Source organism: Falco cherrug, chromosome 5, assembly GCF_023634085.1.
Source record: "Falco cherrug isolate bFalChe1 chromosome 5, bFalChe1.pri, whole genome shotgun sequence".
NCBI lineage: Eukaryota > Metazoa > Chordata > Aves > Falconiformes > Falconidae > Falco > Falco cherrug.
Genome location: NC_073701.1, coordinates 53,728,533 through 53,754,946, shown reverse-complemented (window position 1 = coordinate 53,754,946; position 26,414 = coordinate 53,728,533). Strand labels below are relative to the sequence as shown.

General features: G+C 36.0%; 1 long non-coding RNA gene across 2 annotated transcripts; it reads right to left on the bottom strand.

Annotated features, from left to right (window-relative positions):
* Window positions 1–3,492: 3,492 nt before the first annotated feature.
* Window positions 3,493–10,514, bottom strand: LOC114017217 (uncharacterized). Of its 2 annotated transcripts, none has more exons than XR_008732461.1 (3): window positions 10,410–10,514; window positions 8,541–8,635; window positions 3,493–3,724 (listed from the first exon to the last, which is right to left on the bottom strand). It is a non-coding gene; the product is annotated as an uncharacterized LOC114017217 (long non-coding RNA). The 2 variants fall into 2 exon arrangements; XR_003562121.2 differs by having other exon boundaries at window positions 8,541–8,620.
* Window positions 10,515–26,414: the final 15,900 nt, after the last annotated feature.

Sequence of the window (26,414 nt, the reverse complement as noted above, 5' to 3'; positions counted from 1 at the left end):
CGAAAAACTGCTGCTAGGTTGTAAATTGAAGAAACAAGTTACCCAGTGCATCTTTCTCAGGCCAGCAATGATGCACTTGGCATATAGCAAGATATTTGACATTATCTTACATTTCTTATCATTTTGGCATAGGCCTAGTGAGTTGTCTAAATTCCAAAAGATGGTAGCAATTTACTGAAGACAATACAGTTTATTGCATCCCTCTCCTCCATAATGTAGTCTCAAGAACCCTTGTCTGGGCCTCCTGTGAAAAAAATTCTAGGGTGAATGTAAAGGGGCTGAATATGAGTGAGAAAAATATCTCTCACTGCTTGTCTGGAATATCACATTCTACTTAAAAACACTGAATCTTTCCTGACCCCTTCTTTTGTTAATCATCCGGGAAACTACTTCAAATAACTCTTGGACTGGAGAGACAATCTCATCTCCACCTCTTAAACTTTACACAGTGGGATGTGTGATAAACCTGAATAAACAAAATATCATTATTTTTATGTATATTTATGTGCTAATGTTAGACTATTCCCAAATGAAAGAACTAACTTGAGCTCTAATAATCTAAATGTCCCTTATCTCTCCCTAAATAATTACAAAACCCCAGAAGTAGCATATCAAATCTACATAACTTCCCATCTAACTTAATTTGAAGACATCTTTAATAAGAGACTGTGAATGGAAATACGCTTAGGTAACTTTATGTTCATGTCATTCTCACATGCATCACAATGGGGCAGTTTTTGAGCATAATATGGAAAACATCAGACTTTTCATTTTGTTCAAGCAGATATTTAGATATTCTAGGAAGCACTGACCAGCCTTTGTTATCTCTGTACTGAGAGACAGTGTTGATGATTCTACCATCATTTCTAAAACCCCATGGAGAAGCACGAATATGGGTGTCTAGGAGCCATTTGTTTAGACTACAGAGCTGCAACAGGAGGAATTTGTACTTTAAAGCACCACTTTTTATATCCCTTGGAACAGTAGTATGTGCAGCTATTACAATGATTTAATATCTGTGTAAACCTTTCTTGCAGTCATTGCATAACACACTTTCTACCTTTCCAACCCTATGAATTACAGACATTAAAAGTCAATTCTCTCCTAGGCTAGCTGTTTGTCGTTTGAACGTTTGAGCTTGTGTTCTTGCCATATCTCCCTTGCCTTGAGTTCAAACTTGCCAAAGCTTTAGCAGAAATTACGCAGTGTGAAGAAGCCTTTGATTAAAGATATTGATAGTTTTTTGGAACAAACTTACTTGATTTGTGCAAATTATGCAGGAGATGAATGTCAGAATTCAGCTCCAAAGCAAGCAATATTATAGGGTTTTTAGGAAAGGTCATCCATAAGTACAATGACAGGATTTCTTTTTTAATTGCATAATAGTTCATTTGAATAATTAAATATGCTCCTTTCAGGAGACAGAAGGAAGCTCAACAGAAGACCAGATTCTCTTCTATATAACCATGCTTATATTTTTTGAATATGCGCAAGGGAATGATTCTGTTACTTCTATTTTTTAAATCCTCAGTATAGGAAATGACTATGCACTTCTGACTTACTAGAAAAAAAAGTAATCTGTATGTTACGTAAAGTTTGTTTAAGATCTCCCTCTTCTGTGTTTAATGAAATGTGAAATGACCTGCTTGCATGATCTCAGAACAGCAAAAGCTAGGACACTTTTTCTATGTGTCTGCACACCTGGGTGCATATACACATATACTGCTACTAATAAGATCAGAAAGGAAAATCACTTGCTTCCAAGCTTCCACTTGCTTGCTTTGTTGAGACATCCCTCAACCCACTTCAGTATGGGCTCCAAGCCTCTGCAGACTACCCTTTCTAGAATGGGACATTTATTTTTTTCACCTTAAGATGGATTTTCAGTCTTTTTGAAACTATGTGCCTATTCAGATCGAAGCTGTGAACAGTGTTGACTGGAAAAGTATGTAAGCCTCAAACCTCAGATATGATGAAAGGGAAGTTACCTTCTTTCACTTATCAATTAAGATTTTTTTGTGCTCGCATAAGAACTAAGACAGCAATGATTTAATTTTGTTCTTCCTGAGAATTTTTTGATCTACATCTCTTAGAGCTTTGGTATATGCCGTAATTATTGAGATATCAGGTATCTTGACAGGAAATATGCTTACTTTATATACAATATTGAAACAAACTGGTTATCCAGCCTGATGTTCAAATCACCCTTACAAGAAATTATATGCTTGCTGATCATTCCACTCCTTGCAAAAGTAAACAGTGTGAGCCTTTGAGAGAAGAACCAGATGAGTTGAAATTGTCTCAGACAACAAAAGAAAAGGAAGTTGGAGTTTTTAGAGCCTGAGTGAATGACACGCATTTTCTTATTCACCAGGGTCTTGGACAGTGCAGAGTACAAAGCACTTGCCTCTTGTGATTTATGAGATTATTATTTTTCATAAAATATTTGATATATGAAATTGCAAATGTAATCCTGGGTCAGACAGATAAAAATTTGAGTGTTACAGATAGTCAAATACAGCAGTGTGCGTTGTGTATCAACTTCTTTAAGAAGGAAAAAATATTATAAAATTCTCCTCAGTTTGGAATTCCATTTTTTCCACTTGTGCTAGGCCCATCTGTCATTCATAGGTTTGAAACAAGATGGAAATGTCATACGTATTCTATAGGAAGGAACTTAAATTTTTCTCCATGCTAGTATTGTCTTGGAGTACATTAGCAAACTAATATAACATCTTTAGCTTGAGAAAATATTTTAGTATTGCTATTCTATAGCCTATTCATTGAGGTTTCTCCACATTTTTTTAAAAATATCTGAATGTACATGGCCTATTGCAGCAGATTCAAATTAATGTGGATTGGTTGGTGGGGTTTTTTTTTATTATAATCTTGAATTTATTGCTCACTTTTCCAAAGAGGCCAATATCAGAGGCCACGAAGCTGATGATACACATTATTCCCTGGTAAATTAATAGAAGTATAAAATGGCATTATCCGATTTGCAGAGCTGGCACAGAGGGCTGGACTGGGGAAACTAAACAAGGAAAAGAAAGAAGTGGTTTTATAAAGGCAAAGATATTTTTATAAGGGATTTTATAGGACAAGGTTATTGTAGCTATCAATCTTTTCACTATCAGTACAGACTTCCTTTGCTTTATTCAGAGGTTCAAAAGCCAGTCCTGAGCCTTTCTTCCAGTCATATTTACATCCAAATTATTTCAGTTTTTGACTTAATGGAACATGTCCTAGATGGCAGCAAACTGGCGATGACTGCAGTCTACTACTGCATATAGTTCCTAGGAAGTCTATTGCAATGCCATTGTCTCTTGACCATCCTCACCAGGCTTGGTATTAAAGAGTTTGAGTCCCTTATTGCCCTTTTCCCTGGTGAGAAGGCTTTTCTAAGGAAAGCTGTGATCTGTAGCCATCCCTTGACAGTGGTGGGCTCATTCTCTCTTTGTCCCTTAGCAAAAAATGAGAACAAACAGGCCCTTTATATTCAACTTTGGTGATTTCTCTTTATTATTATTGCAGAGAGAATGGAAAGGAAACAATGCAGCACAAAAATGGAAAACAAGGCAGCACGGATTGGATGCACTTGGCAAAGCATCACTTGTCCGCAGCAGCTGTTTATGTAATTGTACTAAAGCTGTCATCAGCTTCATAATGACAGAACAGGCCTTTTTCCTTGCTGCCAGTTGAAATTTGCTTACTGGGAAAGTAGCTGAAAGATACCAACAATAGCAGCCATTTAGCACAAGGAGCAGATTTATAGGGGACAAAGTTTTGGCACACAAGACATCTTGCTATCAGTTATCTGGGAAATTGTTGGCAGCTGATATTAGGCTTTATCCCAATTGTGTTTTAGTTGGGGTTTTTTTTGTGTGTGTGTTTGGTTGTTTTTTTGTTTTGTTTTGTTTGTTTGTTTGTTGTTTTCTTGGGGTTTTGTGTTAGTTGTGTGTAACTCTTGTGGTACAGGGTTCTTTGGAATGTTTAAAGTCTAACAATTTTAACTGTAGAGAAACATGTGTACACCAATCCCTGTTTGAATTTACTTCTCAATTAGAAGGATCTAATTAAGTAAGAATCTAACTGAGTAAGAAACAAGTTAAAGTGATCAAAGGCAAATGACTGAATTCCACTACTTTCTCATACTTGCAATTTCCCAACATTGAAAGAGTTGGCTGGTATAATTACAAGACTAGTATCAATTATCTGTGAAAAGCATGAGGACTGAGAGATGTTCCAGAAAAAAATCATCTTTAAAAATATTGAGAATAGGACTTGGGGAACCTGATCAGCCTCATGGTGCTTCCAAGAAAGATCTTGGTGTGGGTGTGCCCTCTTGGAATATACTTCCAGGTGTGTAAGGGTCAAAGGAAGCTGGACTAGATGACCTCCACAGGTCCCTTACAACCAGCATTTCTGTAGCTTGATGATTCTATGACTGCATGAGATGATAGGTTCACCAGGACATATGTGAAAGCTTTTGTATATATCCCTTTGGAAAATAGCTTTTTATAGTATGGGAAATTGCAAGTATGAGAAAGTAGTGGAATTCAGTCATTTGCCTTTGATCACTTTAACTTGTTTCTTACTCACAAGATCCTTCTAATTGAGAAGTAAATTTTGGGAGTGAGAATTTAATATGAGTAGAAATGAACACTCATTTTATTTGAGCAAAATAAGCAAGCTCATTTTGTTAGGCTTTACCATTGAGTGTAATTTGTGACATCATATAGTGAATTCCATGGGAATGCAGGTGTCTAAGAAGGAGTCATGTTTTTAAACACATCTGCTCATTTGGATTCTCTGTAACTTCCTTTCTTTTTGGAGACAGAAACATAAACAGCTTAAAGAAAGAATATTTTAAAGAAAGAGATTTGTTTCTATCAGTTTGGTTTTAGGGTGTAATTTCATGGTGTGTCTTTCTTAATGTATTGAATACAGTGTAGTTTTGAAAGCTTTCTAGAATGTAATTACAAACCCATGTTTGAGCAATTATTCTCTTTATTACATTTTGACTGGAATCATGAGTCTACATAGCTTATTTTCTACATTAAAACCTGGGGTTTTTTTCTCTAGAAACATGACATTTGCCAGCGTGACTGAGACAGCTTAGTGTAAACCTTCTCTTTCAGTAGTGAGCTTGGGAGATATCTGTTTCACTGTGTCCTAAAGCAGAGTCAGAACAATACACTTCAGTAGTTCATCCTCTTGTAAGGAATGTAAATGCTATGTTGATTCCAGCATATATTACTCATGTCTACTGATTCGACTTATTCTCCACCTTTTGTTTGTGTTTGTTTCTTTTTTTGTTAGAATAAGAAGTTAGCACTAACAAGTAGCATAGTCTATGCTTAGAAAAGCATAAGAACAAGAAGCTACAGTGACAATGTACAGAAAAGCTCAGGGGCATAAAATGTCTTCACTTTACTAACAGAAAAAGTAATTAAAAAAAAAGATGGCGTAAACTTTTTTCATTAACTGAATTGTGATTATGAAATCAGGTTCATATTTCCTCCTGGATAATTTGGTGTTAAAGGGGGATTCTTATAACCTGAAAAAATTTTGAATTGAATGCGGTCTGTGCTGGCCTTGGAATTGCAGTGAGGCTCACTGTGTTGTAAAGACACACTTAGGCCATTGCACAGAAAGCTCCTCTGTCACTTTTACCATAGGGAAGTATCTGCTCAGCTACAGCAATACAGATTTTAGATATTTTTACACTCAGCAAAATCTGAAGAGAAGGTACATGATTAAGTGCAAAGCCATTGGGTCCTGACCCTGACCTGAACATAAATGTTTTGCTAGTATATATCATGGCCACTTCCTCATTGTACAACTAGGATTAATTAAATGGTTCATTCATACTCCTTAAGAGGGGCCAATCACCTTCTCATGCAGCAGCAGACTGTGAACCTTTACTCAATCTGATGTACTCTGCTGAGTACTTTCTAACGTTACTGACTTCTGTGAATAATTGCAGAGGTAAAGGCTTCATGGTCCGGTGTTTAAGGTATGTTAATTGCCTTTAGTTTCACTTCTGCCTACTGGACCTGTGGGATCCCAAATATAGAGAAGATGTTTTATGCTTGGCCTTTATTCTGTTGTAGTCACTTAACAAATTATCCTTTTAAGGAGAGGCATATATCCTTTATTTTATGATGAAATATCCTTGTCAGGCAATTATAACAGATATGCAGAAAAAAGGACCAAGTTTCTGAAGGAGAACCATTTGTATACCTGGAGCAACACTAATGCTAACAACCTATTATTATAAATGTTTGCTGAACCTTAACTCTAGTCAGATGTACAGAATATCCAATAAATTCACATGTCCTTGACAACTCTTGCAGGAAAACCTTTCTCCATGGGTTTATAAGCAAATTGGCATGAAAATCATAATTTTAGCTTCCTTTGAGCTTTTTAGGTACCTGTCAAAAACACTTTAGAATTTCCATCTCCATGACCTAAACTCAGAAACTGTTGATGAAAACAGCTTGCAGGTTTTCTACTTTAGAAAATTTTGTGAAAGTTGAGGTACTGTACCTCTTTACTGGAAACAATGCTGATGCTGGTGTCTAAAGTCTTTTTTTCAGCTGTTATTTATCTCAAATGCCTAGATTTGTGCCTTTGATAAGGTGGATGATTATTTCTGGTGTTTCAGTGGGATATTTCTAAGGTTATATTCCATAATATAGGAACCATACCTATTTTCTCCAGGGACATAATTCCATGGTATTATGCATTGTGGTACAGAGAAACATTTCTGAATGAACTTGCTTAACTTATTAGTAGTAGTAAACTGAAAGATACCTGCAGTATGAAGTATATTCCCTTACCAGTGATCTTTTGGAGGGAGTTGAACAGAAGAATCTTTTTGAAATTGAGGTGACTATGGCAAAAAATGACATAATAAAAGCTAACGATTTCTAGCTGGATTTTACGCAAAAGTCTGATGAGGATTAAATAGCTGGTTTATTAAAAACTTAGGATTTAGTGTCTACCTGTCAGCAAACGTGTACGCAGGTATTGAAAAATCCTGTACAGAGTAGTCATTGAAAAGACCTATAGACTTGATGCCCATATGAGGCAATTTAGCAGAAACTGGAAAAAGAATTAAGTGGACACCTGAGTACAATATGAATTACTGTGAAAGAATTAGCATGGCCCTGTGAAGAAATTTCCTACTTCACAGACTTCTTGTTGTGTTTTTTTTTTTTTTTTTTTAAGAGATCAGGAAATGTGATCTTGTTCATATACTTGGATTTTAAACAGGTTTCTGCTAAATTCCAGGATAAAAGGGGTTTGGGAAAATTAAGCAGAAATAATAGAGCAATGAGGAAATGTGCCTGCTTGTGTAAATGATTGAGTAAAAGATAATAAATAGAAGGTAGGAGCAAATTTTCAGGTTATTCAAAGGAGGCATGTGACAAATGGAATTCAGGGATTAACCTATGGTATAGGTTCCCATACAGCATAATGGATCACATTTCCTATGTATGTATAACACAAAATGTTTTCTTGTTCTCTACCATCAGATACCTCAAGCACAGTCATTCTTTCCACATACACTAACTCTTCCAGTGGCAGGAATGTCTTTTCAGATTTCACCTGAATTCAGACTTTGGAAATTTTTGTATCAGTCCTGTCTGGCTCTGAAAAAACAGCTGTCACTGAACAGATGTATGCAATCCTTTCTATCACTTGCATAGGGTTTTCAGGTTGGTTCTGAACCAACAGAGGTTACAATAATTTGAAAATATAACACTATGATGTTTTATCTTTCTGATGAAGATAAAGTAATCCACAATTTAAGCATGTATAAATCCAAGTTACAACACATATGTAAACAGAGCTAACTGTATTAAACCAGGTAATGGACATGTTCTTATGCTTTAATTCACACCATCCTTATAGGAAGCTGTAATCAACATGGCAAAAACATGCTAAATTGGTCAGCAGGCTAAACTTACACCTACATCTGGATTTGAGTATCATTTTTGGGGACTATCTCTGAAGATTACTATAAATCATTGTTTCATGTCCTTGAATGTTATAAAGAAGCATTATGAACAGAGGTCTTGAAAAACAAGAGGGTGAACTTGTCTGGTGCCATCTTAAAATGAAATGAGGGTGAGTGAATATTGTTGCTTCCATTAAAACTGCAATAAACAACTGAAATTAAATATCCAGACTGTAGCAGCTTTGGAGAAATATTGAGATTTTTAAGAAGTGATGATTCTTTAATGAGAATAGTTGTAAGTGTAAACAAGAGCATTAATATCATATTTTCCTCTTAAGCTTAACATAGAAAGCTGTGAGAAAAAGGTTTTCTTTTGTTAATATTTTAATTTTCTTGTTACTTACTCCTGCAGTGAAAAAGTTGAAATATTTATGACAGAAAACTGTGGTGCTGCAGTGTGATGTCTAAACTAATATTGCCCTAAGCCACGAAGTCCACTGTGCAAAGCAGAGTCATGCAGAGCAAGATTTGTGCATCTGGAAGGAAGATAATCATCTTCAGTAAAGCTTACCAGCTTGGTTTCATCATTATGCCAGTGTGATCATACTGCTTTCATAGACCCTGCTTGAGAATGTGCATCCTCTGCATCTTCTGAAAGTTCCAGACCTTGGGTTAGTGTGCAAAAGGCCATCGTGACTGTTTGTGATGCATTTATTATTGTCAAGAAATATGTCAAATAAACAAGATTTTCCACTGAAAGTTGTCTTTATGGACCATTGCAGTGCTTGGAGGGTATGACTATAAGAAAAATGTATAGAGGAGAAAATATCCTTGAAAAGTGTTTGTCAGTATGCTCTATGAGTACACTAGATGCACTGCATTTGTGTAAGTCAGCTCAACAGTTAGAGTGAAATGTTTGTCCTATTATTTGTACCTTTACATACTGATGTTACTGGTACAACATTTACCTGAATCCCACAGACTTTATTTAGGCTTTTTGCATATAATCTATCTTAACTAACTTTAGATGTTTATATTGTAACACCTACATTTGTGCTAGCAGCCCTTTATGATCAATTACATAAGATATTGAAATGAGACTAACTGTAATTCAGATAGGCCTATTTCTTCACAATGTCAGACTACACCTAATTCACATACGGACATCTACATCATAGATTTCTGAAGTCAGGCAAAATTAGTCTTAATTCTGTATATTTTTAAAAAACAAATTGGCCGTGTTCTTAAGCCTCGAGCTATCAACAGATATATGAAACAGCCTTCATCTGGGCAATTTATGACGGCTGAAGATTTAATGTACAATTATGGCAGAACTACCTTCATATGTGTCCTTTGGCTCATGCACAAACTTTTTTTTTTTTTTTTTTACTAAAACTGCTGTACCTTACTTTTCTGATACATTTGTTTTTTTGGATCTTTTTTATGAAACCACCAAAGCATTGGCCACTGTGCTCTGGTAACAAAATTACAATGACTTTCCTTCAATTAAAGGTAATAAATCAGTAATAATAAATCAGTAAAGCATCTCAGTGCAATTATTACTGTTATTTTAAAAAAGACCCTAAATCCCACAAAATTCCTGCAAATGAAGTTTAATCAAAGACAAAAGGTGAAGCGAAATCCACAAAGTAATAAATCCTAACATAATATTAAATCATTTGAAAAGTGATTTACAGTACAAAAATTAAATTTAGAATACAATCATGGCTTAACAGCATGCATTTAGTAAAGTAATACTTCACTGACATACAATAGCAGTACTTTGGAATAAAGAAAGTTGCTAAACAGAATATATATTAGTAATCTGGAAAAACCTCACCAAGACATGTCAGACCACTTACAGGGATGCTGAGAAGGAGGCTTTGGTCTCTGTCTATACAGCCAGGACACTGTTGATTCATGAGGGCAGCCATACCTAAGTGCTGAGGGTCTGGCATGGGGCAATGGGAGCACATAGAAGCACGGGGCAGGTGCTCCTGTTGGGCCAAGGGCAGGAGGTGCCCTCAGGGATGGATGCAGGCCCACAGCAACTGTCCTGGGGTTCAAGGCCAGTCCTGATGGTGCCATGGTCCCCTGGATTCCCAACCACCTCACAAGGCCATGGGGATATAGTGGGAACATTGCAGAGCTCAGACCAGGCTGGCATGGTGGGGTAGGAAGGACAGGGCATGTGGGTGGGCCAAGTGCCGTAGCATGGTGGCCAGGGCATGGTCGCAGACAACTGTCCTACCTTTAGTTTCAAAATTTAAAATACTTCGTAATAAGTGTATTTGTAAAAATGTTGGGTTTGCCCATTGCAGTGTGTAGCTGTCTGTATGCCAGCACTGCACTGTGGACACTTAAAAAAACCTGGAGTCTCCATGCTAAATCAATTTTAATCTTATTTCGTATATGGTATTAAGTAGGACTTAATACTTACCCCAATTCCTTTGTTCCAAAAAGAAGATTGAAACCCTGGCTGTGCATTGTGAGAATTTGGATGGATGAAGCAATTCATAATGATTGAGTCAGCTCTTTAATTACAAAAGAATGAGTACAGGGTGGTTGCTTGTTCCTTGCCCTCAGAAAGGCAAATATTGACCATGGTTTTCTGCCATTAAATTTGATCAGGGTGGCAGAAAAAAAATAACTCTGTTACAACTGCACATGTAGAGAATGATTAAACCATCAAAACATGATGCTGTCCTCCCAAATCACTCCAGTGTGCACTTCAGATCCACTTATCCAGAAGCTGGATACAAGTGTTCACTTCTTGTTTTTCAATATAATAGTTTCATTATAGATGACAGACTATCCTTGCAACAGTTCTAGGTATAAAGTCAATCTTTACTGACATTCCACTGTACTGTATATGTTATATTATATTTGTTTTCAGTTGAGCACAAAAGGATGTGTGGCAGTATCTCTGTATATACACTGCTGTATAGTCATTATTTCTAAAGGTTGAAGTTCTAGAACCATCCGCTGCCCCTGTTCTTGAGAAATGCATTTTCACATAAATTGTTAAATTGCGGCACAGGTCTCAGACTAGCTTTCTCTCACCTAACTGCACACATATTGTTAGCATTTAATTTTGTGGTTTGCCAAGAGCTACCTTTGCCATTTAATCTTGATCTCTACTCTCAGACCTGTCAGATGCTTTTTATGTGTAATAGCACTGTATCTAAAATTATATTTATAAATGTACATTATGCATCCTGATTCATAAATACACAACATACTCCAGTATGTTATGAGCATTTGCCCCCCATTTTTTCCCTTTTCCTCCAAATGTAATGTAACCTGTTCCCCGCTAATGAAGGACATGAAGGACATAAAAGCTTAGCATCTTTGCTTTCAACAACCTCCCTATAAGAAGCTGCACGTATTGTTACAGGACTTACAAAAAAAGTATTGCAATAATAAAAAAACCCCACCATGTTCACAAAACGTTGAATATATTGCTGTGGTGCCACTAGAAAGCTTATTTCTCAGATCTGTTGCTTTGTTTTATGAGAGAAGGGTCCATTTTATAAGATTCCCTAATTAATCCTCGTGAAAGTACAACATTTCCCCCTCTTTTTACAGGTACTTACATGATAGAAATATTTTGAGCTGTTGTAATTTTTAATTTGAATAAGTGAGTAGGCTTGGAGGACTGAGTATGAGAAAATGCTTCTATGGAGATTGAGCCACAGTGTAATGAGATATACATGTTGAACCGAATAATTTATAATTACAATAATGAAAAAAGTAACAGTAATTTTGCATTCTCTTATCACTAAGTTCTCCAGCCCTCTTCATTTCTCTGGTTTATCCAAAATTCCCTTAGGCAAAGACAAATGTGATATCGCTTATTTTCTCAAATGAAACATGAAGTTTAATATTGTTTATCTTAAGGCCTCACACTATTATGCTCTGGTGTTAGTCATATGCATTGTGTTCATGTAGTACAGATAATAAGATAATACATTATGACACAGGACCCTTTGACATGCTTGTTCATAATATTCCCTATAAGATGGAAAATTTTGACCATTTCTCTCTTCCAAAGAGTTTGTGTCTGGGTAGAAATTATGGCATGGTCCATGCTTCAGTATATCAAGAAGAGTGATCGTGGCATAAATGCACAGAAGTATTGTGATGCTTGACTTCAGTGCGCTTTTCTGCAAAAAGTACCTGTGGAGTGTCCTGAAGGAGTTACATATCTAAAAGGAGAATTCACAAAAGACTGCAACCTGAATAGAAATCCATAAATGCTGGTCAATGGGAAGTGAAAGGAGGAATTTACTGGGGATGGTATATTCCAGTAGGTGGGATGGTATAAATTTTTGTTTTTCTATAAACTTCTGGGTCTTAGCTACTTATATGTTATAGTCAGGGATTAGAGAATTCAAACTCTTGCAGAGATACATGGTGGGATATGAATATCTCGATGGCAACCCACAACTCTGCCATCAAGAGATGCATCCAGAGAGGCAGGAGTCCCCTTCAGGTTTTGTTCCATGAATAATATCTAGATGATCTAAGAGTGAGTTGTAGATTAAATCTACAGGAGATCTTGATTTACCAAACTGCTTTCCTAACAACTTTCTAATATACAGAAAAACACTAAAGGTGTTAAGTTTGCTATTGAAAAATGCAAGACAGTTTCATATGAACTGTATATATATTTCCTACTTATGGATGCAGACTGTGAATAAAACACAAGAATTAAAGTGCTTTCTGCTTTGTAGGAAAAGATACAGAAGTTTGCATAGCATGTGAAATCACAGAAGACAAAAGAATCCTAATGAATTTGTAGGGACACTGGTGAGGAATCTTTAAAGGTGAAGTGCTACAAGAGAGACACAATGAACTGCTACATGAAATGATACAGATATGGAAAATAATGTGAGGCAGTGGAATGTCATAGCAAAGAGGTAGGAAAAAGAAAAGTAAAAAAAGAAATACGTAGTAATTTAAACTTGGTATTCACAAAAGCCATTTTGTTCTGGAAAACAAATGGTGAAATAAATTTAAAAAAGAGCACAGTGAATTCAGAAGAACAACTGACCGCAAACTGAATGTTTAAAGGGAGAAAGTGAAAGAAAGAAACAAGTAACTATGGTGACTTCATCACAGATGTCTGAGACTTAGATTAAGGAAATAGAATAATACACTGTCTCTGCATATGAGCAAAATAATGTCACAGTAATACTGCTGGATACCTGGAAGAAAATACTTGTAATGTGAGAGAATGACCCAAGAAACAATACCTGATCGGATTAAAAACATTTTCTGCAACCAAAAAGGCATTTTGTGCTAGGAGCAATACAAGTGACCTTCACATACATGTTTGTGATACTTAAGAGAAGCAAAGGAGAACAGTGATATAAAACCTTTTTTTGGTACTTATACAAATGTTGTAGAGGAAAGAACTGTGTCTTCTTCAAAGAACACAGCAAACATTTATCAGACAATAGCTTAGCATCTTTGCTTTCAACAGCCTCCCTGTAAGAAGCTGCACGTATTGTTACAGGACTTACAAAAAAAAGTAGCATCAGCATGGGGGCTTAAAGCTGCTGAGGGGAAAGAGGCAAAAGCATATTGTGTGAATTAAAAGAAACCCTGGATGCCATGTCTAATGCACGGTGTAAATGAGAATGTATTTGGTAAACAAGCACTGGGTTTAGAGAGGCAAGGCAGCGAAGCATTTGTACGTAAAAGTAGAAGTGTAATAAAGAAAACTAAATGTGGTATTAAATAATACTAATTATAAATCTAATGTTGGGGAAAAAGCTGTAATCCAGTCACCAAGCTCCTTTACATGAATTTTTTGTGATAGCAAAATCCATGCAGAAAACAGAAACTTAAGAAGAGGCAGAAAAGTAGATTTACATGCCAGAAATTTAAATATCAGTAAGACAGAGAACAAAAAAGGGATTGTTGGTGAAATTCCAAGGGTGAAGCTAAGAATTCTTTCTCCTCTATCATTTACACCTGGGTATTTGCTAGTGGGCAAACAAAAGAAGAGCTAGTTAAGAGCAGTAAACATAATAAATCAGAAAAGGAGACAAAGTAAGAGAGAACATGTTTAATGGAAAGAAAATGCTCCATTTCTTAGACATAAATGGGTAAACATTTCCACTGTAAAAAGATGTTTGGAACTGTTCCTAAGAATGTAATGTCCTCACTTGGACAGTAGAGGTTGACATTAAAGAAAGACCTCAGGCCAAAGACTGCTTTTCTGTTATTTTGTAAAAATACATTCTGCTGAACTTTAAATAATATTTTCTTCCTCCTTCATTTGCATTATGCAAGAAAAATATGGTAGTTTTGTCAAAATAATAGTAACATGAGAAGCAATGTGTGTTGGGTTTTTTTTTTTTTGCATTGCAACCAAAGCAACATGGACTAATAAAACGCACACAGAAGACTTCTTCAAAGAGAGTTAATAATTAGACTGGGATAAAGTAGGTGTTTCAGGTTTGTATTCACAGTTACAACCTGATCTCAAGCTAGGTTCTTAACACAGCTTGCTTTTCTTCTTAAAAGGTATGATAGAAGTGGTTGGGTCATTTAAAAATCACAGAACCAGGGACAATTATGGTTAGTGTAGTCGTGTGGGTCTGGCTCCACTCTTAGTTCAATTCATATTTTATTTTATTTTATTTTTTAAATACAAGTCGGAACGTTAACAGGGAAGGAATAGAAGATTCCTTCAGGAATATTTTGGTCATACCAGCGGCTGTCTGATTCTCTGGGAAGGCAGGAGACACAGTTTCAGACCACTGCTCCAAAAGGTCAATCCTAAAGATCTGAAGTGGCCTCATCGCTCACCCATGTGAGTACTCAGCTAAAGAACAAGTTGCTTTCTTGGAACACAGGTAGGTGGAGAGGACAGCTATGCAGCTATGGGATCATACAGGCAAGATAGTTGATGATTGTATTTGATTTCAGAGCATAAATCCCTTTGATGACTCTGATCCTCTCTTCACAAGTGTTTTGCTCTTTTATTCATCTCCTCTGCAGTCTGCTGGCTAGTGCTATAGTAACTAACCTGTCAGCTGATGAGGGACAGATAACTGTTTTTGGTGTCCATTGGTAAACACTTAGCTAGGCTGAGCCATACGACTTCTGATGAACTACAGCAGCACTTCAGTGAATAGGTTCCACCTATTTTTCTTACCCTTTTCAGTCTGCTGTCTGTCGCGTCAGAGCCAACTCTCCCTGTGGAATTTGTGATCCTGGTTCCCAATATAGGTGAATGAACATGCAATTTTACTCTTCTCCATTCAACCTTAACAGAAGCTGACAAGCTTCTTTAAAATTAGCCAAATGTCTTGCAGAAGACTAATTTTGAAATGTCATGGGAAAACAGGGAGATTGCATATGACTGAGTGCTTGTGATGCAGAAACCTTAACAGGAAATGGTAAAGGCAGCAAACAAGACAGAGTAAGAAAAGCTAGATTTCTGAGTACAAAAGTTGACGATTTGCCGTCTAATCATGCACTAATGAAAAAAAAAAAAAAAAAAAGGTTTAACAGTTTGTCCAAAAGGATTGACTTCAGTTTACAACACAAAAAATATGCAACCACAAATTCATCTTAGGAGTTGCTATGAAGATGCAATTTATCCTTTCCAAAATTTGGGGGATTTTGTTCCTCTTTGGTGTACTTGAATTTTTAATGAACTGTATGTCATAAATGAGAAAATCATTACAAGTCTGAGATAGAAAAGATCTACAATAGTGCCTCTACCATATCAATCTAGAACTGTTTCTGTAATCTTGTGTATGCTGTCTAGTGCAAAATAAATGATTCCTGTAATGGGGGCCTTAACTCTCCCTTTGAAAGAATGTCTTCTGTTTAATACTCTGGGCATTTTAGGTATTTGTAATTATATTTAGCCTAGATTTTCTACATTCAGTTTCATTTTGACAATCTAGGATAACTCAGTGACACTAACTTTTGCAGCAATCTTAGAAACCCAGCAGTCTTAGAAATCCCACAAATTACCATCCAACAGAGGCAGAAGAGGAAAACATTCTTTGTGATTATCTGTTATCTACAGTCTCAGAGAATTAATGATGACAGATTCCTCTGAAATGCTGCTGAGTAGCAGCAGTAGTTGCTTGTTTGCCATATTTTGGCTGCAGCCCTCTGGATCAGGAAATATCATCTGAGGTTGCAAATTCTACTTTATGCCTTTACGTAAAAGCATATAGCATAAGCCAGGGGATAAAATGTAATACTGTAGTGAGTCTAAGATCTAAGGATGAGAATGCATTTACTTCCACAAGGGTATTACTATTCTGGAACATAGTGTCAGATCTATGCACTTAGAATAAAATCCTGATCTAAGGAAAAGCAATAGCATACTTTAAGGAAGGCTAATAAAGCCTTTTTGTTCTGAAGATAGCTCTTTTAATATGTTTTCATTTTGTTCAATAGTGTTACGATTTTCAAACATGAAGTCAAGAGGTGGTAAGTGTCGGCCACACTGTCAGACCTCAATAAAGAAATGTCAAAACATGAATGTAACTTTTATTGAAAATGGTGACCAATTTTTTTAAAGTACTTGAAACATTTTTCTCAGTTGTGTTGGTGACGGAGATAATATGAATGTTTGTTTAGATAAGGAGATAGTTTTTGAACTATCTATTATATATAATGTAACTTTTTAATTTAGATGCCCTTATTGGGTGATAAAACATGTTCAGGATAGGTTGGTCGTATTTTAGATTTATGTTTATGATTCAATATATGTGCATGAGAAACATACTCTGAACTGGCAGACAGTCCCACTCTAGTTTTTAATTATACATAGATTATTTTTCTTTTTTTCTTTTAGTGTTTCACAGTAATACTGCATTTGTTCATTTCATGCCAGGTGCTCATGACAGTGAGTTCTGATCTACTTGGGGATATTTCTAAAAGAATCAAACTGCGGCTTTTACCTTTAACCATGCTGTGATTTCTATTCCAGGGAAATTAAAATTCCCCTACCCACTTCTACATGTGCTCACCAGTATTCAGTACTCAGTAACAGAAGAATTTTAATGGAAAAGGAAAAGGGAAGAAAATCCAAACAGGTACGTAAGCCCTTAATTTTAAGCTTATTTACAATTTTGAGGTGCAATCGGATGCTAGTAGAACAGGTCACGGCTGGTTCTTGCTAACAGGAAAGCGCTCTTCCAAAACAGAGAGCATGCAGTCTTCCTCACATAGCTCTGACAATGAAAATCAGTCCAAATTTCCTGTATTCTTGATATTCAAGGACTTGGGACCAACTGTAAGCAAAGACTGGCAATCACGTTTAGGTGTTTGGTTGTTCAGACAGGTGGAAAATGCTCAAATACTTTTTCTAAATTTCCCATTTGAAGTGCCATGTATTCCAGTGCACCATGTCAAGTCACTTTGTACCACATTGTTTAACACAATGTGACTGATGCTATGCCTCAGAAATAGAAGTAACTGACAGTGCCTAATCTAGTTCATGAAAACATGACATTCAGAAGACGTACTTTGAGATGTATGCCATGCAATATTTTGATATACCCTTTCCTTTAATTTCTGTTGACCTGACTGCCCACTTTTCTCAGGGGCTTGCCTTTTGTAACAGTGTGTTTGGTGATGCTCCTTTTCAGAAACCTCTGTTAATTTCCACAGCATGTGAACCAAGATTTCAATGTTTTTTTCATCTTACAATCACCTGAACAACCTATCTATGAATATTTCAGAAATTTGGAAGTGGACTTCTTAATTCTTTCTTTGGAATTATAAGAGTTCAGATGTGATAAATTATGCTTCTCTAACCATCAAAATACAAATATGTACTCTGCACAGTTTTCTTTCATGAATACTTATAAGGTGTTATACCTTTAAAGAGCTCAGTGAGTGTGGTGAATCAATTCATAAGCTGTAATTTTTTTCTAATGGTTTGGCTTCAAAGGGAACTAAATGAAAAGATTCTTGGATAATATATTTGATTCAACTGTATTATCCTTAGCTATTATCTTCTCGATTCAACTCTATTGTCCTTTTCTATTATCTTCTCAATATTTTGTTTTCTCAAAAAAATATTTTAAACTATGTGCTAATACTTTACATAAAGTTATCAATAGGTATGAGTTATTCATAAAATGAGTTAATAAGCACACAAATATTTCATTCATTCTATGTCCTTAAGTTTAATCTTTTATAAAAGATGATCAATGCGACTGATTAGTTGCAAGTTATTTATTCAGGTTTTTATAATTAGGAATAATAAAATTCAAAATTATAGGAAAGGTTTCCACTAAATAATGACCAAAAATATTAATATATTTTGGACTTTAGGTTAAGCTTTTTTATCTGAACATCAGGTAGTGTCAAGAAACTAATAGCTTTCTATGGTGGCAGCATGTTATTTTGACAGTTGCACTGGAATGCTACATTTAAGCAGAAAGAGGAAATCTGCGATTGCTTTGTTGATCTTCCTATGAATTATTTTGCTGCGATGCTATAATCTGATATTGTATGTTACTTAGAACTAAGCCTTATGAAACATCACCCTGAAGGTCAAAAATAACTCTGTTATGAATTTAAAACAAGTGTTTGAAGGGAGGAAAAGAGGTTTGCAAACACACAGCTCTGTCTCCTGCAGATCTCATGGGGATTCTCAACTGCTGACTCCTTATCTTAACATGTAACGTAATAACCAATTACTGTCAAAGTTACCAGACCCATCAGACTCCTATTGCATTAACCTTATGCACTGGTTCAACAGAAATGCAATCAATCCACTGCTAAATTAATTACTAATTTTAAAGTTATCATTAAATAATATGATTCCAAAATTGGCATAAATCATGTGGTTAAGTATCAAATTAGGTATCAAGAAAGTCAAAGGAGTGGCAAGTCCTATTCAAAGGATTTCATTATATTCATTTGCTCAGAGCACTAAGAGGTCATAATTTTAACCTTGTATGGGTCCAAACCATATGAAAATTATTCATGTCACCAAAGGCCAGCAATAATTCTTTTAATTCCATGGCATATTAATGACCAACAACGAATGAGACCCTTAAGTGTCTCATTTATTGTCTTAAATATGAAAATGTTTTAAAGATTAGAAGGGAAATTGTTTGAATTAATTAACTGAACTGATGCTCAAGGGAACTGGTACAAGATTTTCAGACAAAGACTGAGAATTTACAATAATGACATTTCTTTCATGGTTAGAAAATAAAGTACCAGAGGGACTTTGAGGCACTCTTAACATTTTAGCTGATGTCTGTTGAGGGCTTGAGATTCCTCTGAAAGCATCAATTACGGCATGAAAGGCATCACATTAAAATAGCCATGAGGCCCACAAATTTCACCATTTAAATGGGAACAGATCAATGACACAATGAAAATTCAGAATGTAAATGGAGACTATTAAAGTAATAGGATCATTTATTAAAAAATGCTTTTTTTCCAAGAAAGATAATATGCAAAAGATAAAAACAGTACTGTGTTGAACAAGGCTAACAATCAAACTGTGTTGAATGGGGCTAACTTTTTTTCCTTCTTTTTTTATGACATCTGTTAAGAGAAAGCCCTTGGCTCATAACTGCAACTCTGCATCCTTATACTTTACAGTGGCCCAAGTGCTGGGTAGGATCACAGTGGATGCTTTGAATTAGTTTGAGGTTCTAGCTCATGTTGTTGCTACTTTTGAACATAGAATCACAGTATGGTTTCCTCCTTGGTTCTACACATAAATGAATTAGGAAAAAAAGATGCAAAGCTAAGGCAGACACTGCCTATGTTGATTTCAGTTTCTGTTATTATCAAATATAAATTTGACTATCAAGCAAGTGATTTGAAGACCTTTTTAACTTTCATTATTACTCAGCTGAAGGGACCAGCTTTACTACATTTTTAAAAAAATAAATCTCATGTGTTGTCTCTTTTCTTTTTTTTTTTTTTTTTGTAATTGCTCAACTGTTTATTTATCCAACAAAAAGAAAGGATAGAAGTTAAAGGCTACACTGAAGATTGGTGCAAACTTTCCTTTTCTGATGATTTCTACCTGATTTTCAAGTCTTAAAATTTTCACTTAGTCTTTTCTTCTCAGTGGAATAGTTGAACTCTCAGAAAATTGCCTTCCAAAAATTTATTTAACAAGATTTGTACCTGAAAATGTGCAGCTATTATAGGGTTGTATGTTTTGATATTATTTTTTTTTAAGGGTAGAGGTTTTTTTTTTTCCTGTTTTTGTTTGCTGGTTGTTTTCTTAACTTGTTGATTTGGAATAAACTTAATAATATTCACTTCAGTTGTGTTGTTATGTTTTCCTGGCACTCAAACTTATCAGTACAAGAAATTTCCAAACCTTAGCAATGAATTGAGAGCACTAACCACTTTTACATCTTTTTAGTGTATCCTGAGTGCGATCCTACCATCTAAAGGATGTCTAGGAAGGAATTCATGGAGGCTACATGGCAAAGAATACTGGCCCTCATTCCCTAAGGATAGTTATTAATAACAACTGAAGCTTTAGGCCATGAGATAAGCATCAGTAGGGAGAGGATAAAGGTGCCTCTTCAGGCCTGAAACTATGCTTAACATCATCTATCTTGCTCAGCATCAGCTAGGAAGTAAAACATAGTTTTCTTACTGTGAAAACATGTATCCTTTAGGTAATTTAAATACACAATATTCAGGAGAAGCATCCTCATTCTTCTCTCTCTCCTCTTACAGCATTGTTCAATGAAGATGGCCACGTGGCTTATTTTGCTTCTGTCCAGTTAGCAAAGTAAAAGCCTGTACCCTGAATTAGATGCTCATACTTTACATATAGTTAACAGGAACAACTGTGCATTAAAATGGTCTTTCATACTCGCCACTCTGGGTGTCTGGTTCTATCTAAAATGAATGGCACAAAATTATGAGAGGAATCACAAATCTCTCCAAGACGTAAGAACTCTGTTGAAGGGCTCTGTAGGTTGCACCTGTATCCTTGAGGGACCAGAGCTTAGAAACATATTCCTTTTCTTCCCAGAAAAGCCAAACACAATGCCCTGTTTAGCTTAAAAAGGGTCTTCAGCCCTCACACATGGGGCAGAGAGGTCTGCTGGGTTGCAGGGGAAGTCTATAGGGTGATAGTAACCTTTCTCAAAACTAGAATACTAAGGGCAACTCTGAGATAATTTTTTTGTTTGATTTTGAGAATCATTACCCATTTATATTGATTAGTACTTATTGTCCCACATAGAGGTCAGTGTCCTGAGGAAGGTAAAAAAATATGTAATGTATTCCAGAATGGCAAAATATTTCCCTGTGGGGAATAAATCAATTGCATACATGTTTCCACAATGCAGAGAAATACTCTGTATTGCCTTACAGTTTCCACCTACTTCTAAATGCTCTGCTTTTCAAACTCCAAGACATTGCTCACTTTGCTAAACTATTAATATACTTGGTGATTTTTAAGACTATAGAAACATTTCTACCTAGTGCGTGAAGTGAAGATTTCTTTGACTAGTATGTCTGCTTCCTTTCCAGGTTTTACTTATGAAGAAAATAGTCTCTTACCTGTTTGCAAACATGTATTTTATATATATAAAGAACCATAATGTATAGAAAGTCCTCATCATTTCTTATGTACCTTTGGGTTTGGCTGTGCTTCTTATGTTTTATTAATTTTAATGAAGCTTACTTCAGGTTTTCAATTGGTAGTTTTCCCAGGGGCCACCTAAATTTCGTTAACTCCTTATTCCTCTTCTGTGGAAAGAAAAACTTGCATGGTCTATCTATATGCATTTCTCTAAGTGTACCTAGACTTAGGCTAGTCTCAGACATCCAACTTAAACCTAAAAATTTGAGTGTAACCATCTAAAAATGAACATTCTCCACTTAAAAAAAATCTTCACTGGCATTCTGACTTCTTTAGGTTTAAATCCTTTCTAACTATCTGTTTATTTTATGAAGACATTAACTGCTGCAACTACCTAGAACAGCAGCAAAAGTGCTTTTCTAGCCTTTACACCCACAGACTCCTGCCAGTGTTGCTAGGGCTGGTGGTTGGATCACACATTGTGCTGCATATTGCAATGTGTCACAGCATTGTATGCAAGAACTGTGTTTGAATAAATACCCTGAAATAATTAAAAGTTGGGCCATTCTATTCACCTGAAACAACCGGGAAGTGCAGAGGGACTTGATGCGGCTACTGTAGCTAGGCAGAAACAGAAAATACTTGTCCATCATTTCCATATCACCTATTTGAGGTCAATACACACATGCATTTATCATTTCAGTTCATCTTCTCTTACCAAATAAAAAAAGGGGCTAAACGTAAACTATAAATTTCAGGTCCAGTGTGGCATATTAGATAAAAATGTAAATATAATGATTCCTCACCCTGCATATCAGTGAGTATGGTCTTCAATTATAAAATATGTAATGGTTATCTGTGCAAATAAAGCAGATAAATCTTTAAGTATATGTCAGTGAGACAATGCTATATGAGTATTTTAAAAAGGCTGATGCAATTGTGTCTTTATATAATGTATGTCTTCTGGAAAAAAACATAAATCTTTATATTGACCTACCTCCTCTTAATTCACTAAATTTTATAACATCATGGTATACTGAAAGGCTAGAAAATTTTGTTGGAACCTGGTGGCTCTGTCATTAATCATTCAGTTCTAATATTTTTAACATTATTTTTACCAATATTTCATTTTAAGTATGTCTTAAACAATAAAGTAAAACCAGACAGTCTGGAAAAAAAAAACAAACTGGAAGAGTCTCACTTTCTGGCTGTCTATCCATTGTATTTTTGATTGAATCATAGAAGGATTGGGTTTGGAGTGTTAGAAGAGACCTTTAAAGTTCATCTAGTCCACTGTGACATGGGCAGGGATATCTTTCTCTAGATCAAGGTGCTCAAAACCTCGTCCACGCTGACTTCCAAAGATGGGGCATCCACAGCCTCTCTGGGCAACCTGTTCCAGTGTCCCACAACCCTTATCTAAAAGAATTTATTCATTACGTCTACTCTTAATCTACTTTCACTTTAAAACCACTGCCTCTTGTTCTGCCACTACAGGCCTTAAAGTCTATCTCCATCTTTCTTGCAAGCCTCCTTTATATATTGAAGGGCTGAAATAAGGTCTCCCTGGAACCTTCCCATCTCCAGTCTGAACAATGCCAAGTGTCTCATCCTTTCTTCACAGGAGAGGTGTTCCAGCCCTCTGACCAATTTTGAGACCCTCCTCTGGACCTGCTCCAGCAGCTCCATGTCCTTCCTGTACGGTGGACCCCAGAGCTGGGTGCAGTGCTCCGGGTGGGGTCTCATGAGAATACAGCAGAGGGGGAGAATCACCTCCTTCATCCTGCTGGCCGTGCAGCCCAGGATATGATTTGCTTTCTGGGCGGCAAGCACACATTGTCAGCTCACTTCCAATTTTTCATCCACTGATACCCAAGAGTTCTTTGCAGGGCTGTTCTCAATCCTTTCATCTGCCAGTTTGTATTGATATTGGGGTTGCCCTGACCCAGATGCAGGACCTTGTACTTGGCCTTGTTGAATTTCATGAGGTTAACATGGGTCCACTCCTCAAGCCTGTCAGGGTCCCTCTGGATGGCGTCCTTTAGTGAAAAAGAGAGAGAAAAAGGGTGATATAAAGCATCTCAGCAGAAAAGGAATTATAATTATTAGAAATACTCCATGTATCTGTTCAAAAAAAGTGTTTGTGTGGGTAAGTTTTGGGAGGCAAAGATATAGATAAGCTTTATAGGGAGAGAATACGTTGAATTTTCTAATATAAGCAAAAATTAGCAGTATTTTTTTTTTCGTGGGGATGGGGGTGGGGAGAAGGGAAGGAACTCACCACGGTATTCTCCTGTCAACTTCAGTATTTCCCCCTTTGCTGGAAGCTCTTATAGTTCTTGTTCTGAACTGAATATTTCTTGGCCTCCTTACTCCCCAAAAGGAACCTGGAACTTTTTTTAACAATGGAAAATAAGCCTTTCAATTAACTTTTCTCGTATTTAAGTTATTGGTATTAAAAATAACCTAATATCCATTCTGTGAATCTGGCTTTCAGATTGACAGATTGAGCTGTTTCATAACTTGAGGTAACAGGTACAAATGATAGAAGATACACCACAATCCCTTTCAAGCCAGCTACAGACAAGCTATCTGGGTATGCGGCTTTGAGCTACAAACATAGAATTTGTTCTTAAATTACTCCTGAGTGAATACAGTCTCTCAAAAGTATTAGGGACACAGCACTAATCTGGGTCATGAATAGCAGAGACAGCCACCATCCAAGCTTGTGACAGGTCTATGAGAATTCACAGCCCTTAATTGCAGCCTGCTATCTTTTCTTGGTCATCCATGGAGCAGAGATCACCAAATGCCCTGAACTGTGTCCTGGCTCTGTGATGTGAAAAAACAAGAATTTACATCAACTGTGTCTCAGTATTGGTTGGGCCACGTGGTCTTTGACTGATGAAGTGATGTCTCCAAAGGGTAAGGGCTTCCACAGTCACATAGTCATACATGTACTATGTAGTGACATGACATTTTTAAAAATGGAGTTTGCTGTGATAGTTCAGAAGAAAAAAAAAAAAAAAAACCAACCCTCCAAAATAAAACAAAACAAGTTTTGAAGACTGTACAACAGGTCTGCCTCTGTACTTAACACATTTTTCTTCTGCTCTCATTGACACACCTTCCTGTATTCCACACAGCACCTCCTTTCTGTCTCCCTTTGACCCATCCCCCTTTTAACAGGGATATTCCCCCTTGGAGGCACCGCTGGCCAGCCTATCCAGCAGTGTCTCACTAGTATTCACTGGTGTTAGCTTCTGAAGCTGGAGCAAGCTTTGTTTGTGCCACTCATGCCATCAGGAAATCCAGTCTCTTCTGAATTTAAAGGAAAGACAGCTAAAACCCTAATAAAAACTTCACAATAAATTTAGCTCTTTTGTGCTAACATGTTTGATTGCCTGAGAAAGCATGACATGCATGGCAGAAGCATTGGTGACATACAGTTTCCACTGGAAAGAGCCCAATACATCACTGCTGGAGTTTTCATGGCTAGGTTTCTGATGACTAGTATATTCCAGGGACCTATCTAATCTATTTTACGCTGAAAAATTAATAATACTAAGGAATGCATACATAATAAAGATAAATGAAAACACATTACTGAAAATAACTTAAGTTCTCCAATAAGAGGTAGAAACATAATAGGATCCCAAAATTTAGTCATGCTATATATTGTCTTTACAGAAGAGGCATTCCATCAGACATGCTCCTATAGTCCTCCAGATTTTATGCTTTTCCATCTTTTCTTTCTCCATATTTCAGATGGGACAGAAAACTGAAATACAAGTTACTCAAACAGTAGTCTATAAAACTTTGCATTGCTTGCACACTCAAAGCCATTGACTGTGAATAGTTATGAATATGATAGCTGTATCCACTCAGATGGTAAATGGTGAGGAATACCACTGATCATGCATGGACAGTGCTTTGCCATGATTAGCGTAAATAGGGAATATGTTTTGATGAGATGATTGAATCTATTTGTAAAAAGCAATTTAATAAATCAAAATGCTGTTGTAAGACAGAGGAAGGAAGCGAGAATTCAGAATTAAACAGAAGAGGGAATTATTTATTACAATTAACCTTTTCATAGTAAATAGTAGAGACAACCAGTAAAGCAGTTAAAAAATAATTAATGTATTATCATCATTACTGATTAATGTATTAATATGAACATTACATATTTATAAGCATGAAGTATTTGTATACATTAACAATTTAATTATTTTTTTACCTCAATCTTATAGAAAATTTGCTGATTTACATCCATAGCAATGAGAGATGCATAAGTACATAAACCTTTAACAAAATACTGAGCAAAGAGCTCTTTCTCAACCATGAACTTTTGTTTTGTCATCGAGATTGGGTTGGTCTCATTTTTCAGTCTCATGGTCCTTGCAACTTTGAATATATTATGAAGAAATTCCCTGTGATTACCACTCAGGTATTAACCCTGAAGTCTGGCACTCCTTTGATTTCAAAATAACTTTTCCCCAGACGGGCAAAAACATATTCATAAAAGATTCAAGTCTGCTAAATAGATTATTAGACTTGGTTTTGGAATTTTTTATTTGCAAAAGTTTTTACAGACTTCTTTGGGTTTATGTATGTTTTAAATATTATTTTATTTTTCTTTTGTCCTTGTCTTTTTACTGTTAACTATGACAATGAGATTTTGACTTTTTTTTAAAGGGAAAGAATATTGGTTGTTTCACTTCATCCACAATGAGAGCTTGCAATGTTACTTATATTACGTTGAAACAAAAGTAAAATAAACACTTAACAGATTACGGAAAGAAAACCCTTAGCTAAATATGTCTCAGGCTTTTTGGTTTTCACTAACAAGAAGTTGCATTTTCAAAAACTGCT